Raw genomic sequence first — 17,590 nt, 5'->3', positions numbered from 1 at the left:
AAGTTTGTTAAACTTCAGTTAGAAAATACATTTTAGTAGAAATGTAATATACAAACACACAGTCAACAAAATCATGGCATTGGCATGGCATAATTTTGTTTGTATCTTTCCAGTGGTGTTCCTTATTTATTCAAATCTGAGAACTACGTACGTATGTTTTAGCATCAAAATGCCATTTTCCCTTCAAGCCCTTCTAAAGATGTTTTCCCACATGGTGACCTGACGTAGGTTTCTGCATGATGACACTGCTACATGTACAGTATATACTGTATATACATCCTTATAGTCAGTGTATTAACGTTACACACAGTAACTTAGATGGTGGCCGGCGTGCTCCCAGTTTGGAGAAGCAGACCGGAGTACCAAGCTAAGTGATGTATTGCTGCGGACGCCAAATTACTTCAGATCAGAAAGTCACACAATAACACAAACTAACTAACCGATGGATGCAGCGGTAGACCAGCTACTCTCCTGTTCTGAGAGGGAAAATTACTGGTTTTGTGAATTGAATCTGGTGGCTTTAAAGACAGTGATAAAACAGCTTCAGTTCTCCGTCAGAAAGGGCTGTCTGATGGCGAGGTAAAGCAGAGAAAATATTCTAAATATACCGTACACTTAAACGAATATTTTTTTTTAGGTGGCTAAAATACTTTTTTTCGCTACTCCCGTCCACAGTGGCTTTACCTCGCCGTCAGACAGCCCTCTCTGACGGGGAACTGAAGCCGTTATATCGCTCTCTTCAAAGCCATCAGATTCTATTCACAAAAGCAGTAATTTTACCACCCAGAACACGGGAGTATACATACAACCCCACTTCAAAAAAGCTGTCATAACAGCTGATTTTAGGAAAAGTCAAACCAACAAAATATTTTGAGGACAAATATGAGACAATTAATTACACATTTGAAGCACATTCTTCCAGATTTTGAATAGTTGTAAATCTTTACAGCGACTTCAACGTTCAGGCAAAATTATAAAGATTTTCTTGACGTGTAAATTGTGAAATGGAAGTTCTCAGGTGTTTTGTTACAGAAATACAATCAGTAGATTGTGGCTATAAAACGCAGACTAAGATCCATCTTAGGTTGAAACAGTATCTGCACTAATAGATAGTTCTGCATCAGGAATATAAATCTTTTAGCCTCAATGCATCATCGTTCACCAGGTCAGATTACAGTAAAAACAGTCTCTTACTTTGTGTCTGGGGGTCCAGGTTCATCACTGAAGCATATAGGTATTCCTTTGGACTGGTCACTCTTCATAGACAGACAGCTGGGTACTGGAGACTCTGCTCTCGGTCTGTACTGAACTCTGCAAACCCCAAGATTATTTTATTCATATCACATGAATCCTTGATAAATTCTCTGATGACAAAGCCATTTCAGTAGCTCTAAATACACAAACTACCGCTACTGTCAATAATTTGGTTTAAAAGTTTGTATTAGTCCTCTTAGATTACAGCTTTTCTGGGTGACTGACAGCTGTCACAGATACAAAGAGGAAGAAAGCACAAATTAAAGCCCCCTTCCAGTGTAATTTGGCATTTCTATAATATTTCATATTTATTTGAGTCATTTCCTGACTAAGTTGATTAGCCACACTTTTTGCCAATTTTTTGTTTTGACAAATAACTTAATTTTTTTGCTAAAAATTAAACTAAATGAGGGTTTTCATTTTAGTTTTTAGTTTCCTCAACATTAGTTTAGTCTGTTTATTTTCACAATGGCTTTTGTGAGTTCCGAGAACGGCTGCAATCAACGTAGTGGATTACACAAAATCCCACCGACAGAATTAACACAACACACTGACTGTCTCTCTCACTCGCTCTCTTCTTTACTTTCTCCTCCTGCTGGAGAGGAATTAACGGAAAGCAGCCGATGCCGTTTTGGAGGTTTGCCGGCCTCTATCAGGTCCGATCGACTGGGAGCGCAACTTTCAGTCCGAGAGAAAACCAGAGAAAAGTCATGTTAGAGAAATAAACGAATCTCTGAGCAGCCCGGTACGGTGTCGGTGCTGGAGCAGAGGAGAGAGCGGCCGGTGCTGGTGGATGGTGAACCTCCAAAACATCCCGAAACTGTTTCTCAAACGGCGGACCTCGTTAACATGTCTATTCGTCCTGTGGGCGGCGTGCGGCGGTGCAGCTCCTCGGTGCAGCAGCAGCCAGAAGGCCGCCTCGCCAGGAGGAGACGGTGAAGAAGAGATAGAGTTAGAGAGATTTGGTGAGTTGAGATAATTCTGGTCTCATTTGTGGTCTGATAAATAGTAAATTCATCTAAACTGGTTTGAAAAACAATGCAACTTGGTTGCCATGGTGATGAATGACGTCTGACTAATAACCACATCCCCATTCTCTGTTTGAGAAAGAGCAGCCCAATTCCAATCCACCCCCTACACCCTCCCCCTACACACTTCCACTCCATTTGCGCGATCGCGTGGAGGGTCCGCCATATCAAGTGTCATTCCAAATCAATTCACAGGGAGTGGAAGTGGGTTATAAAACCCTCCAACAGTGAACCTGCATCGATGCCGACTTAACTAGCTGCCCTAACTGACGACATGCAATGCCTTTTAGTGATCCAATGTAAGTTCCGTGTGACTACTGGTACAAATATTAACTTGTAAACTGCTCAAACTGATAGACATTTAATTTATTCTACTTTATTGTCATACAGACGTCAACAACATAAAGTAAGTAGATTGTATTTAGGATCAAATATACTCTTGTCTAGACTAGAAAACGGTGTGTGTGTCTGTGTGTTTGTGTGTGTGTGTGTGTGTGTGTGTGTATATATATATATATATATATATATATATATACACTGTATATATATATACACAGGGGCTATTGCTCCTGATAGGGGTAAAAAAATATATATATATATTATTTTTTTACCCCTATCTGGAGCAATAGCCCCATCATTTATTATATCTCCAACTGTGCAATACTGACTTAACAGTGCAATAATTTAGTGTAAAATAAAGTATTTCTGATACTGATATTTCTTTCTTTGCCGGAGAGAGAGGGAAGTTCGTTCCGCCGCTGTATTGATACCCTCCACCTTAGAAAAAGGAGCTTCATTAAGCTGTGAGTGTGACTACAAACATAGTTCACTCCGCCATGGAGAGGGAGGGTGTAGGGACCGGATTGGAATTGGGCCAGCATGAACCAAAAAACAGGAAGTAAAACTAGATGGAGGGGGGGGGGGGCTTTAGTTCTCTTTGTGTTGTGAAAAGTTTGTTCAACTTCAGTTAGCAAATACACTTTAGTAGAAATTTTAAAATAGAAACACAAAATCAACAGCAAACAGTATTGGTAGAGGAAAGTGAAAATTAGTCATAAATGAGTTGGTAGCAGCTCTCTTACTTTGACTCTGAGGGTCCAGGTTCATTACTGAAGAATGGAGGATATTCTTTAGACTGATCACTCTTCATAGACAGACAGCCAGAGACTAGAGACTCTGCTCTGTCCTCCTCTTCCTCCACACAATCACTCATCTTCTGATCTGAAGTCAGTCTGAGAGGAAAAACAGGAACACTGACTGTGAGTTCAGATGATTTAAAGGAAACAAGTTAGTACAAGAGTCACGGGCAACACTGAGAGAACAGGAAGTAACACACAACCTCTCTCTCTATCAAACACACACACACGCGCGTGCGCGCACACACACACACACACACACACACACACACACACACACAGTATACAGTTTGTTTGTTTATTTAGATCCACATTAGCGTTTGCATAGCAGCAGCTATTCTTCCTGGGGTCCACACAGTTTACATTGTGACAATACATAACACACTTTATCAAAAAAATGACTTGCTCCGCACACACATTTTTTTCTGCTTTATTAGTCAATGTTTTGGTCAACAAGGACCTTCATCAGGACATTAAGAAGATAAAATGGTGGTGAGTGTTCTTTTAAACACCACCAAATCAATGTGATTGGATGATTGGAAGTGTCTGCCATCCCTATTGGTTGATGAAGTGACATCATCACATATCCATTGCACCATGAAAAAAAACAGTAAGAGAAGAGAAGAAAAATACATGTCAAACAAAGAACATCAAACATACATCACTATTGAAGGAAAACACTAATAATCTTACCATAAATTATCAGGGCACATGATCATAAGTATATAAAGTTACACCTTAAAAACATTGCTTGGTCAATTTACTAACAGTAACTCAAACAACAAGATCAAAATGCCAAACCATCATCATTACAATTAAGTAGAAGTTCTATATTTTACAGACATACACTCATCATTGAGCCCAAAGTGGGTTATCATCATCATGACCGAAACGTTGACTAATAAAGCAGAGAAAAGTGTGTGCGGGAGCAAGTCATTTTTTTTAAAAAGTACATATTGGAGGGTATCTACTCCAAGCACCACAAACAATTTTGAGAATGTGCATGTTTTCCTCTCCTTGAAATACATAATACACTAACATAACACATCGTAATGCACATCTACTGTAAATAAAACAATAACAAGTGAAACAGTTTAAATAACACAAACACTGATCTATCATGATCTAACAGATACATATCATCATTTATCTGTTAGATCATGATAGATTCAGATAAATATCATGATCTAAGAGATACATATCATCATTTAACATGGAATACCCATAATACCTTTACACACCAAAGAGTACAATAAAACCATCCAGAACTCTACCTGGTCAGTTCTCTTTGAATCTCTGCTTGTTTTCTTGGGTTACGGCAGGTTTAATGAGTATTATTCAGCGAGTCATGACTTTGTGTTCACAGATGAATCAAACTGTTGAGTTCATTCTAACAGTTCCCTACCCTACAGTCCACAGGGACAAAACTGACTCAGAGACTTTGACAGTGAAATAATAAAATGTTGGATTAACACTCACCCTGCTTCAGCCTTCAGTCTGGAGCTGACTGACTGAACACTTTAACTTTCAAGGTTCCTTCCCTGTTCTCATGAGCCTGGATCACATGGTGAGTGTGGCTCCTTCCCTCTCCATTTACAGGAAATCAGCTGAGTTCATCTGTGACTGTGTGTGTGTTCACAGCCATTTAACATGATGCGTTCATAAGAATCTCTCTTGCCTTGAACAGGCTGAATTAACCTTCTGAGACCCACAGTAGACCAGATTTAGTCTTTTTTTAGGGGGATGCAGGGGGTCTTTAGGGGGAGATAGCAGGTCAGCAGTAGATTTCCTATACAAGTGGTGTACATCATCTGAAAGCTGGGAACCTGAAGATTAATTCAGCACTGTGTGTCAAGTTGTTCTGGTCATAAATCATAATTAAAAAATAATTAATTAAATAATTAAAATAAATAGTGAAAGTGCATAAGGGTTTAGAGCATTATGATAGAAGTATATGATGATCATTCCCATGCTCTATTATATCTCATAAATTGTTGCAGCAATTTTTGGGTTGATACCATTTGTTACTCAGATTTTGTGCTAAATTTAACCATTTTATAACACTGGAGAATTGATAAAAATGATCAATAATCCCTCCAAAATACCACATTAAGACACCAAGATCTTGAGGAACACCATAGAAAAGCCATGCTGTGATTTGATATCAACCTGAGTTGCATTTTTCGGCGATTGGATTGCGAGCACTTCTGTTGTGTAAACTGCTCAGAAACCCCCTTATTGTCAATCTAGCTAGGAGAGCCATCCATCCTTTGAATTAGACCTGCACGATGAGATTAAAAGTTGCAGCCGCAAGGAATTGTAGGGCGGCATTACCTTCTTTCCTTTGCTAAGGACGGTCCAGTGTATCCTATGCTAAAGGAGATATTAAAGGAAGCATTGAAGCACCTTTCCTCTGCATTTATAGGATTCAAACAGCTCTTATCATGGCTGCTACTGAGCTACTTCCGGGTCATTTCACTCCGTTAGGAACCTTCCTAAAAGAAAAAGACTTTTCGACCGCAGCCCCGGATTGGAATTGGGCCGATATATTGTTGGGCAGCGAGTCTCGCAAGAGTATGTGCAAGTTTTGCAGATCTCAAATCAGATTTCGAAATTTGCGGGCTCCCTTCTAGACACAACCTTTTTCAAACTGCTGAGTCGGCGTTTCCATTTACGGAACAGAGCCAGAGTTGCCAAGTCAGCTTATTATAAGTGACTTCGGGCTTGTTTTCCTGAAAAGTCCCTTACTAATATTGGTAGTCGTGGGTAGTGTATTTTTGGGCTTGTTTCTAGAGTGTAGTTGCTTATTTGGGCTCCTGTCTCTCTCCTTTATACCGGCAGTTTGTTCACACACAGATGGCTGACAGTCACTGACAGTCACTCACCGCCACCGCCACCACTCAGTGTTTTGTTGTTGTGAGACAAATCTTGATGGGGTTGATGGAGTTTATCTAACAATGTCAGGCACTAAGTGGGCAAAATATGGCAAAAAGTTGGAAACAAAGAATGGGAAAAGGAGAGTGGAGTTAAAGATTGGCTTCGCCCTTAAGTGGGGAACGATTCAAAGGCAGTTTGACGTTTTTGTAAGTGTGATATAATAGCACATCATGCCGATCTGGTTCAACATGCTAGCACTGAAACACATTAAAGAAAACGCAGCTCCATTCTCTTCAGTGAGGCTTCGATTCACGGTCTTTGCAAAAATGAAACAAAATACAAAAATAAACTAAAATTTTCAACTTCTTTAAATTTATAACAAGTTTTCTTAGATTAGATTACATATTCTCTAGGTGACTGACAGCTGTCACAGATACTAAGAGGAAGAGTTTATTTGATGAAGTCTGTTAAATTTTAGTTGGCAAATACATTTGTGTAGAAATTTGAATATACAAACACAAACCGAAAACATGGTATTGATCAGAGGTAACTAAGAATAAGTCATATAAATGAGTTAGTAGCAGTTTTCAGTGTGTGTGTGTGTGTTTGTGTGTGTGTGTGTGTGTGTGTGTGTGTGTGTGTGTGCGTGTGTGTGTTTGCGTGTTTGTGTGTATGTGTGTATGCTCACACAGATCAGCTTTTTAACTTGATTTCTTTATGAGTGTCATGACCCGGCTAATGAGCCATGACAAGAGAGGTGTACAAGTTTATTATTAAACATACAATAACCCAAAAACCATAGTGAGGTGATGAGGTGTGTGAATCAGTGTTATCAGTTTGTCAGCAGATGGATGAGTGGTTGTGTGGTGAATGAAGGGTGTCAAACCTAATCTAGTAACATAGCCGAAGCCAACCATACAAGAACATGGTGGTGTAGGAATGGAGAGATCTCAGCTTTATCTTTAAATCATGTTAATAAAGTAAGTGTTAAGTAATTTGTAATGAGGTTTTTTTAACGTTTTGTTTTTCTTTTACAGACTTATACAAATAAAATTCTTCTGAATATCTGGATGAAAAATTATTCTGTCTGTTGCACAATAAAAAAATAATTTCAACCATTTTCCTGAGTTGCAACTGTGCAACTCTTTTTCATAATCCAAACACAGATGGTAACCAGAAATGACACATCTTATTGCTCAAATAGTACAATGTGAAGCACAATCTTTAAAATGTATTATATTATCATATGAGTTACATTTGTTTATATTGATGTTTCTTCCAATATACAATTCCAGTATCATAGAAAAGGTGTGAACATTTTGCTTGTGTTTTACAAAAAAGAGCAAGGACGTGCCGTTTCCAGCAACCTGGATTTGGAAATACAATCACAACTGACACTTAACCTTTATTAAACCAAGTCAGTCAGAAAGAAAGCATTCACATCATCAGTTCAGTGTTCATTGCATCCATTCAGATAAACCACCTTTGAGGTAAAACAGAGGAAATGGTGACATCTGCTGGCAGAAAGCAGCTCCAGCAGGAACAACAGAACATGAACGGTGGTGATAACGTCCGTGTTGTCAGCCCAGGAGAGGTCCTCTGAGATGGTGACTCCCAGAAACTTGAAGCTGGAGACTCTCTCCACAGCCTCTGCTTTAATAGTTATTGCACTGTGTGTGGTCTTTCTGGTGGTCCTAAAGTCCACAATGATTTCATTGGTCTTTTTGGTGTTTAAGACCAGGTTGTTGGTGTCACACCATGCTGTCAGGTTCTGAACCACCTACCTGTACGCAGCCTCATTGTTGTTTTATATGAGCCCAATGATTGTCGCATCATCCGCAAATTTAACAATTGTGTTTGATTTGTGGGTGGGTTGGCAGTCGTGGGTGAAAAGTGAATAGAGGAGGGGCTCAGCACACAGCCCTGTGGCACGCCAGTGCTCAGGTTGAGGGTGGAGGATGTGTGATTTCCCAGTCTGATAGACTGGGGGCGGTTAATGAGAAAGTCCAGTAACCAGTTGCACATGTGGGGAGTTATTCCAGGTGTATGGAGTTTGTTGGTCAGCTGGCTTGGTACGATGGTATTAAACGCCGAGCTGTAGTCAACGAAAAGCATCCTGACGTAGGTGTTGGCTTATCCAGGTGCGAGAGGAGCCACACAGATGGCGTCCTCAGTTGATCTGTTTGCCAAAGGCAAACTGGTGTTGGTCTAGATCAGCTGGGACAGAGTTTTTGATGTTGGTGATGACCACTCGCTCAAAACACTTTGAGATGACAGTGGTGAGAGCGACTGGTCGTTAGTCGTTAAAACAGGTTATCGTGGGTTTTTTTTGGAACAGGCACAATGGTCGTGGATTTCAGGCACGTAGGGACTGTGCATAATATATTACGTTATTAAATAAGGACTATTAGAGTGTTCATACTGGGAAGTTGATTCACCTTAAAAAAATATCGGCTGAGTTACAGACGTCTCTTTCCCAATGTAAATCTATGGGAAAAAGTATTTTTGGGCCCAATGGCATCACGTGACGGACATGAAAGTTGTAGTACCGCCGTTTGGCCGCTACGAAAATGGGAAAAACCCGTCGCTCTTCCTGAGGGCTTGGTTTTAATAGGGTAACTTTATTAACTTCCCCTGATATTTAGAAATATGTGGAAATAAACAGCAAATCTCCATCGTTCCACAGGGTGGAGCTGCAACACAAAGCAAAGCAGAAAGATCTATTTAAATGTGTTAATCTACTGTAACTTTGTCATAAACTGAACTATTCTGTAGAGGTTTTTTGGGTTCAGAATATATGAATGAATAACAAAAAAAAGACAAAATATGATCCAGGTCCAGGTGGTGAACCTCTGTGGATCATCAGGACACGGCTGATTCTCTCAACACATCCACTTTTCTGATCAGTCACTCTGACATAGATCACCACGGCTTCCATCTGATGAGAGAAGAAGAGAACAGAAGTCATGAATCAGTGTTTACAGAGACTCCCTTCATCAGCTGTCAGTCACTGATGCAGCACATAGTTCATTTTTAAAACTATCATTGGCAAAACCAACCTCCATATCTCCGCTCACTACTCAATATCTCCAATAGTAACCGCAATTTATGGTCTAGCAAATTCATTAGTAAAGTTTTATTGCACTTATTGTACTTATTTTCTATGATCTAATATCTTGTATGGCCTTGCCTTCTGTCGCTGCCTCTTGGCCAGTTCGTCACTGTAAATGAGAATTGGTTCTCAGTTGACTTATCTGGTTAAATAAAGGTAAAATAGAAATAAAACATCCAGTATAAAGAGAAGCAGGGACTTCAGCCTGTATAGCGTAGCCAGCTTCCTTTCAGCTCTCATGTTAACATATTGGAGTAAATGTCACAGTAAGATTTAGTTGTTTGAATCACTTGATCCAGTATTGCACGTTTATTTATTATTATGGATTTTATCATGTGTGTACATGTATTTCCTGTTGTTTTTTATTGATGTTGTGGTGTTGCATGTTTGCCAGTTTTATTATTGCATGGGTTTTTATATTTCATATCTGGTTTTACTGAGTTGTTTGTAATTTGGATCAAGGTGATTAACTGATGAGAAACAGCTGTGACAAATTGCTTCACACACCCCTGACAGCTCCGGATTGGTAGACAGAGACGCTGTGCTTCTTTTAAGTTGATTGTGGACAGGTGCGCAGCAGTTGCACAAAGGGAGAGATTCAGCAGGCACGAGAGAACGAGGACGCGGAGCTTGACACACGAGTTTGGGACCGAGGCGGCTTCACCGGTACGTTTTGCCGCAAGAACACGGGCCGACAGAGTGAGAGGGGTCTTTTTTAACAGTGGAAACACCTTTCATTGCTCGTATCCAAATAAGAACCTCACACTTTTTTGAGATGAACACACTGAGCTCAGCTCTTTAGGCATCAAGTCTGTAGATTTCACTGAAGTACACAGTGGAAATAAACTGCTGAGAGTCCTGAATGCATCATTACTGCAGAATCAAAGAGATATCCACTGCTCACTTTAATGATGGATTTACTGCTGTTAGGGTTCAAAGATGTTAAAAAAAAGTGTCTCAGTGACATTTGAATTAAAAATGATTACTGGACTTCAGCGAAGGTTCTGGTCTGTATAAAGACCACATCATGGTTACTAAATGTAACCATGGTTCTATGAAATAAGAGCCAGTCATTTGAGGCTTCAGTCAGACTGATCTCAGAGCTTTGACAAAGATGAACTGATCAATGAGAGAACAAAGACTTTCTGATCACATTTGATTGTACAACAGTTTGATGGATGAGGACCACTGTCTCTATACATGTGATGCTGTCAGCTGTAATCCAGCTTTATTTCCTGAAGACATGAACACAACAACAAAATCTTTTCTTCACATCAACTCTAACACATGATCACAACAAGCTTCAGGCTGATATGAGCGGCTGACTGTTCTCTCTCTCTCTGTGTCACCGTTCTCCTCTCACAGCTTAACTGAGGAAACGCATCACAACAATATTGTTGAAACCACACCCTAAAAAATGTGATCAATGGTTAACTTAAAAAAATTAAGGCAACAAAGTGACACGTAATATAATTGAGTAGATTTTACTACTACAAATTTGATTAAAAAGTATTGAATAAATTAAGTAAATCCAAATTAATTTCACAAGGAAAATTGATTTATATTTACAGAATATCTGGGTGAAATTGATTTATATTTATTAATTATCTAGGTGAAATTGATTTAGATTTACTGAATATTTGGGTAAAATTGATTTATATTAATTACTTATCTTGGTGAAATTGATTTACATTTACTGAATATCTGGGTGAAATTGATTTATATTAATTAATTATCTTAGTGAAATTGATTTATATTTATTAATTATTTGGTTGAAATTGATTTATATCAATTAATTATCTTGGTGAAATTGATTTATATTTATTAATTATCTGGGCAAAATTGATTTATATTTACTGAATATCAGGGTAAAATTGATTTATATTTACTAATTATTTGGGGGAAATTCATTTATATTTACTAATTATTTGGGTAAAAATGATTTGGATTCACTATATAAAATACATAATATCAACTAACATTTTAACACATTGTTGCTTTGATCTATTCAATAATATTGATTGTCACTTTGTTGCCACAAATTTTCTATGTCTAATCTACTCAATAATATTGATTGTCACTTTGTTGCCACAAATTTTCTATGTCTAATCTACTAAATATCATGCCTTTTTGGTGCCACAGTTTACTTCAGTTGGGCCAACAGATCACAATGCATAAGTACAGCAGGTAAACATTTATTTGAGCCATTTATAAATTATTAAGTTTCTCCAATGTTTTTCAAGTGCAAAGTGCAAACATACAACAATAAAGTAGAGAGGGGCTATAATAAAACAAAGAAAGAAACCATGCATGTGTACAACAGGGATACAATTAATATTTACCTGACAAATGTATACTTGAGACTACTTGACAGACAGATGTTCACTTGGAGTGATGAAAAGGCTAAATTTACCAAAACTGCACAATGACCTATAACCTCTGCCCATCACTTTATTACAGGCACAGATTCCTTTTTTTGGATGTGATTAAAGGTTTAGTCCTGATAGTTTATTGCATTTAAATTACATTGTATGTTTTCAGACTGCAATTATTTTTTTAAATTTGAATATGAAATATTTTTTTATGACATGCACTAATTGAAATCCTCAGGGCCATTATGTTTTTCAAACAGCTAAAAGTAAGCGATAAAATATCACATGTTAATTGACTTACAGTTTGGGATAAGGTCAAGTGCTTACATTTGCCTTACATCTTCACTACTGGCTAAAATAGGACTCTGGACAATCACATTATTCATTTGTTAAAATTCCCCAATTAAAACCTATTAAATTTGCATCCCTGGTGTACACAGTAGAATCACAAGGTACAAGAACAGCTACCTGTGGCATTATTAAGTCAAAAACATAATACCACTCCCCTCAAATGAGTATGATTGTTTCTTTCTAAATAACCACCTGCAACACTGAAACTTGTGCATTTTACAAAAATAACTAACCCTTGAAAGTAACAATGTGACAGTTTTCACAATAACTTAACAATTCCCTTCATTCTGCAAGGGTCCATTTTCTTAAGCTAGTAGCTTATTCTTGAGGCTGTTCACTTTTGGGGACAAATTCAAACAATCCACCTTGAGACAGAGTTTCTGGAAGACTTCAAGCGTGTACCTGAGCTCCTTTGGATAGGCGAGGTTCACTGCATATGCCAACCCAACGAGCAAGGAGCAAGCCCTTGGAAAGTTACCCAGAGCAGTCAGAACTTTCATGCCCTCGATCACAATACCGATGTCGCCGGGAACCTCTGAAGTATTAGTCTTGATGTTGTAGATTTTCATCCTCTGTACAGCAAGGTCATGTGACACACTGTCTTCATCAGCATCCTGAAATAGCACAAACATTGTATTTCAGAGTATGCAGCCGATAGAGAAGGTCCTAATTGAACATCTCCCAAATTGCTTCTAACCCTTTGGAGAAGAAAATCTGGGGCTGTCAAAGCTGTTGCACATCAGTGTTTTAGAAAAATCTGAAATAATGTACTTGCAAAAGCATATTTTTATGCCAGGTAAGTTAAAAAAGATCCAATCAGATCACCAACAAATCAAAACAATTCAGTGACACCAGAGATGATGGTCTGAACTGACTCACAGTTGTAAATATTTATAAATGAAATTTTTGAAATTAAATCAATCCAGTGCTCCATAAATTAATTTCTTCCTTGCACTTGTGTATTGATGAATAGCTTATTCTACATTCAATAACACAGGCTGGTCACCTGTCAACCAGTCCTCTATGGCAGTGTACGCTCACTCCTGAAACTTGAAGTAATCCACAGCAACTGGATCAACTCTGCTCCTTAATTTATTTTAGAAGTTGCCTCAGTCTCTCCGTAAAACTGTCTCTCAGCTGCTTTGTGAATAGCTCTTAGGAAAAAACTCTTAGCTAGGAACTTTTAGGGCCAAATTTTAAAGAGAAGAAGTCAACTACTGATAACTTGAATTATGTCAGTTGGTAAAATCAGAATGAGATGGTGAGCATTTAGTAACACCTATTTCTACAGTAGTACGTACGAATTCCGTAATGGAAAACAAAGACTTTACACACAGAGAGAACAATGATTACTTACAAGACTCAACAAACCTATAAAAACCTTGTCAAAAATTACTGAAGAAATAGAGTTAAGATCGTATTGTGTTATTTGACCTTCCCAAGACATACTGTACAAGGTGAGAAATGAGAGAGAGAGATCAGTTTCTTTATATTTTAACATTCAACTTACATCATACGCTTTTAAGAGTTGATCCGTCGATTCCCCAAGGTACACCATCAAACACTGAATGACAACATGTCTGGTCATGTTGATGCTTGGAAGGCTTGGGGCCTGGAATGACAAAAATAAACATAGTTCAAGTTCTATTCAAGTAAAAATCATCCACTGACCTCAAACTGGCCAGAAGATGCAATTTTTAACACTAAGTGGCTTATATTACTGTTTAACAAACTCCTATCAAGCATCCTTAATGTGCTGTCCAAGTGACCAGTCTACTGAAACACTTCCCGTTATTACTGAGGTTTCCAGGGAACCAGCGGGGACTCCAGGAGGTCATTGGTCCCATCAAAGAAAGAGTGCATAGCACATAAACTCCCATAAAACTACAACATTTACACCTTTCTTTATGTATGGATTAAACAAACAACACATTACATTTTAATCAGTGAGCTCTCAATGTGCTGGTAGGCAAATTTTGTTAACTTTGGACCGTCTCCCCTTGTTTCCAGTTTTTTATGATAAGCTCTGCTGCTGGTTGTAGCTTCATATTTATAGTACAGACATGTGAGTGATATCAATCTGATATCATCTACCAAATTATCTTCCAGCGGTTTGATCACAAAATTCCTAAAAAATAATATTAACAAACATAATACTCATTGAAGGATACCTTGAGTAGGATAGCCTGCAGCCTCAACCCCATGGTTCCGCCCTTGGAGTAGAAGAGGTTCAGAAGCCTGGGAGTGTATTCATCCAGCTTGGACATGCATTTTGATTCAAGGTGCACAGTTGTGATTCTGTGAAACTCATCCTGGATCTGAAAGACCAGTAATAAAACCAGCTTTAAAGCCTCAAATATTACTATTATACAATTTTATGACATCCGTGTTTGCTGATTGTTTACCTTCTGGGTTAAATCATCTGACTGTACACTGCGGGATTCCTGATGGAAGTACCAACTTCTCAATTCAGTCATCAATCATCACTCGGAGCTTTGCCTACATCTCTGCCAGCATGACAAGAATGTGAATAGACAAAAGTTCAATAGCATCACAAGCAGAAGTTTAAAGATGAGACGAGACATACAGTGAGTAACGTAATTAAGAGGCTGGAGTGTGCCACCAGAATAGAAAAAAAAAATAGAACTAATTAATTTATTAATTAGATTGTTAATGTAATTAAAATATATTTAAATTTGCCAATTACAAATATTTCCTTATTCTGTATTTAATCAATAACATAAATGTAATATTAGTATTTGTTGTTTAGTATGTGTTGATACTGTATATATTACATTAAAATTTAGTTTATAGGGTTTTTGTCTGAAATCTAAAAAAAATTCAGAATAAATTATTATTACTATTATTTACAATATTACAAGAAGAACATGTGATTAATTTGAGTAATATAAATTGTAACTAGGGTGTGGAAAAGTATGCACAAACCATGTGTTATCAAAGCTTAATTATATGTCTATGAGAAATGAGTGATCAGTATTTTACATTTTCTGCTGCTTTAATTCAAATTCAGGTTGGAACTACAGAGTTTTTTGAACATCACTGATAATCAAAACTGAAGCAAATCTGCTTTCTAACCAGCAAAAGTTGAAACAAAAAAAGCTAGTATTAACCAAATTTTGTATTGCAAAACAAACGGTGTACAAAACATTACACAACATGTACTGTATGTGAAACATTGTATCACATCAGATTGTGTTTTGCATATAAGTGTGATACATACCTGTTGATAGATTTCAGTCAAAGACTCTTGATGCACCTGGAAAGACATTCATATTAGCTTTAATTCATGTAGCTGGTATGTCAATATACAGTAAAAAGATCACTTTCACCGTCTGTGGCATATTCTACAGATGTCTAGACATTGAAACTGTAGTAATGTTGCTGGTATGATGTCAATAAAATGTCAAACGGTCATTTTGACTGTCTATCTTTGCTGTGAACGGCAGCACAAGGAAAACAATAGACGAGACCAGTAATCTGTAGAAGAGACTCAGCTCTGCAGTCACGCTGCGCTGCTCAAGCGGTAACTAGTTTACTGACCTCAAATCCGCATTCACTAACGAGGCTTGGTGTAATCTGTCCGCATGAGCTGCAAACACTGTTTGAAAGTAACGCCACTCCAACAGAGTCAAAGTAAAGCGGGTCGGTTCTACCATCTGAATCCTGCTGTGGCCTCATAGCACCGTGAAGAGAGACATTAAACTGCAAGGCTCTGTGAATTAGTGATTAACAGCAACCAGAACATTCACTAAACACAATCACGAACTTTAGAGAGAGAGAGAAAGAAAGAGGAAATAAAGCACTTTCAAAATGTAATGACAAACCCTGATTAAACTGATTTTAGGCAACAAAAGTTGAAAAATTGGTAACTGCTTTCAACAGTTTACTTGAGAAAACGAAATGTAGTCATGTCAATGTCTCCTATAATTAATCACCTCTGAGAGCAGGAAAGTTTGTTTGTTTAAGTTTAATTGTGCATGTTAATGCACACTTAAACAGGTGTGGGGATTGGCTACTTGCTGGCGTTAGCTAGCTTGTTAGTGTGGGGGATGGGTGGAAGCTCCTATGAACATGTGTAAAAGTAGATTAGCTTGTATATTCAAAGGGCATTATATGTGGTATAACGTTATACCTGGGAAAGTCACATGAAATTGTGACATAGAGTCAGTCTCTTTTTAGGTCCATGCCTTTAGTGGAATCAAAGATAACACAGACTGACTATGAATACAGGCCTATGGACCGACTCCGACCCTCTACTGACCTCAGAGTCTCCAGTCTACAGTGTGGACTCTCCAGAAGATCAGACAGCAGCTTCACATCTGAATCCTTCAGCTCGTTGTGGCTCAGATCCAGCTCTCTCAGATGGGAGGGGTTGGACTTCAGAGCTGAGGCCAGAGAAGCACAGCTGATCTCTGACATCCTGCAGCTCCACAATCTGAATAAAGAATAAATGATGTAATTTTAGAAGACAACATTCCTGCTTGAAATCATTCAATGATTAATAATCTGTTCTGAGCTGAAGAAGGTTTAGAATGTAGACGTTTAGAAGATGTAAACTCCAAACACCTGAAGCCAACAGGATGCAGGTTAAAAACTGTAAAATACAAAAAGTGAAACAGAGCTCTTATTAATATTAATGCCATCGTGCTGCTACTTCAATAAAGACGTAGTGACTTAAATTCTTCAACTCTGACAGCTCCACCAGTGGATCCATCTATACAAACTCATGTTGTGCAGCCAAACACAAATAAAAACCCACAGAAGTTGATTCAAGATTCAACTCAAGATCTCAAAGTTCCCAAAGACACCAAATATGTCAGGATGGATTTTGGGGAAATGTCAACAAAAGTCATCTAAAATATATATTTTAGCAATAGTTAAGTCATAAAATCAAAGAATCTTCAGTTTAAACTATTCAGTCAGTATAAGCATCATATAGCTTCATAGAAGTTATAGAAAAAAGCAAATACTGAACATTTCTATATATATAACAAACTCAATCTGGGTCTGTCACAGTTGGCATTTTGAGTGAGAAACTGCTCCAATGTTGGACACGCTTTACATGTGTGTATGCCAAAATCAATAACAGGAGAAGATGTTGGGAAAAAGGAAGCTCATATTCTCCGTCAAGCCCTCGTCAGGGAGCTGTTCCGGCGTGAAAACATCATCGTCAGCAGAATGCGATTTGACAAGCGTCCTTTGTAACCCCGTACATGTCGAAGATAAGAGATGATTAGGTTGAGAACTGTGAAGAGGTTTGTCCCTATACACTGGCACTCAGTTACCAACTGTAAAAAAGTTTGTTTTATGAATTTGCTTAGAGCTATTGTCTGATAGCTGAAATAGAGATTATTTAATTATTCTTTATATTTATTTATTACACTATTGTGTTGGAATACTCGGATTCTGATCACGGCATTCTCCGGGTCTGAATTATTT

General features: G+C 38.0%; 1 long non-coding RNA gene across 1 annotated transcript; it reads right to left on the bottom strand.

The window, feature by feature from the left end:
• Positions 1-1,162: 1,162 nt before the first annotated feature.
• On the bottom strand, positions 1,163-4,917 carry LOC119503266. The gene is made up of 3 exons (XR_005210288.1): positions 4,898-4,917; positions 3,365-3,539; positions 1,163-1,311 (listed from the first exon to the last, which is right to left on the bottom strand). It is a non-coding gene; the product is annotated as an uncharacterized LOC119503266 (long non-coding RNA).
• Positions 4,918-17,590: the final 12,673 nt, after the last annotated feature.

The sequence above is a fragment of the Sebastes umbrosus genome, chromosome 2 (genome assembly GCF_015220745.1).
Source record: "Sebastes umbrosus isolate fSebUmb1 chromosome 2, fSebUmb1.pri, whole genome shotgun sequence".
Taxonomy (NCBI): Eukaryota; Metazoa; Chordata; class Actinopteri; order Perciformes; family Sebastidae; genus Sebastes; species Sebastes umbrosus.
Note: the sequence above shows the minus strand (reverse complement) of the source record. Positions and strands in the feature narration are given on the sequence as shown.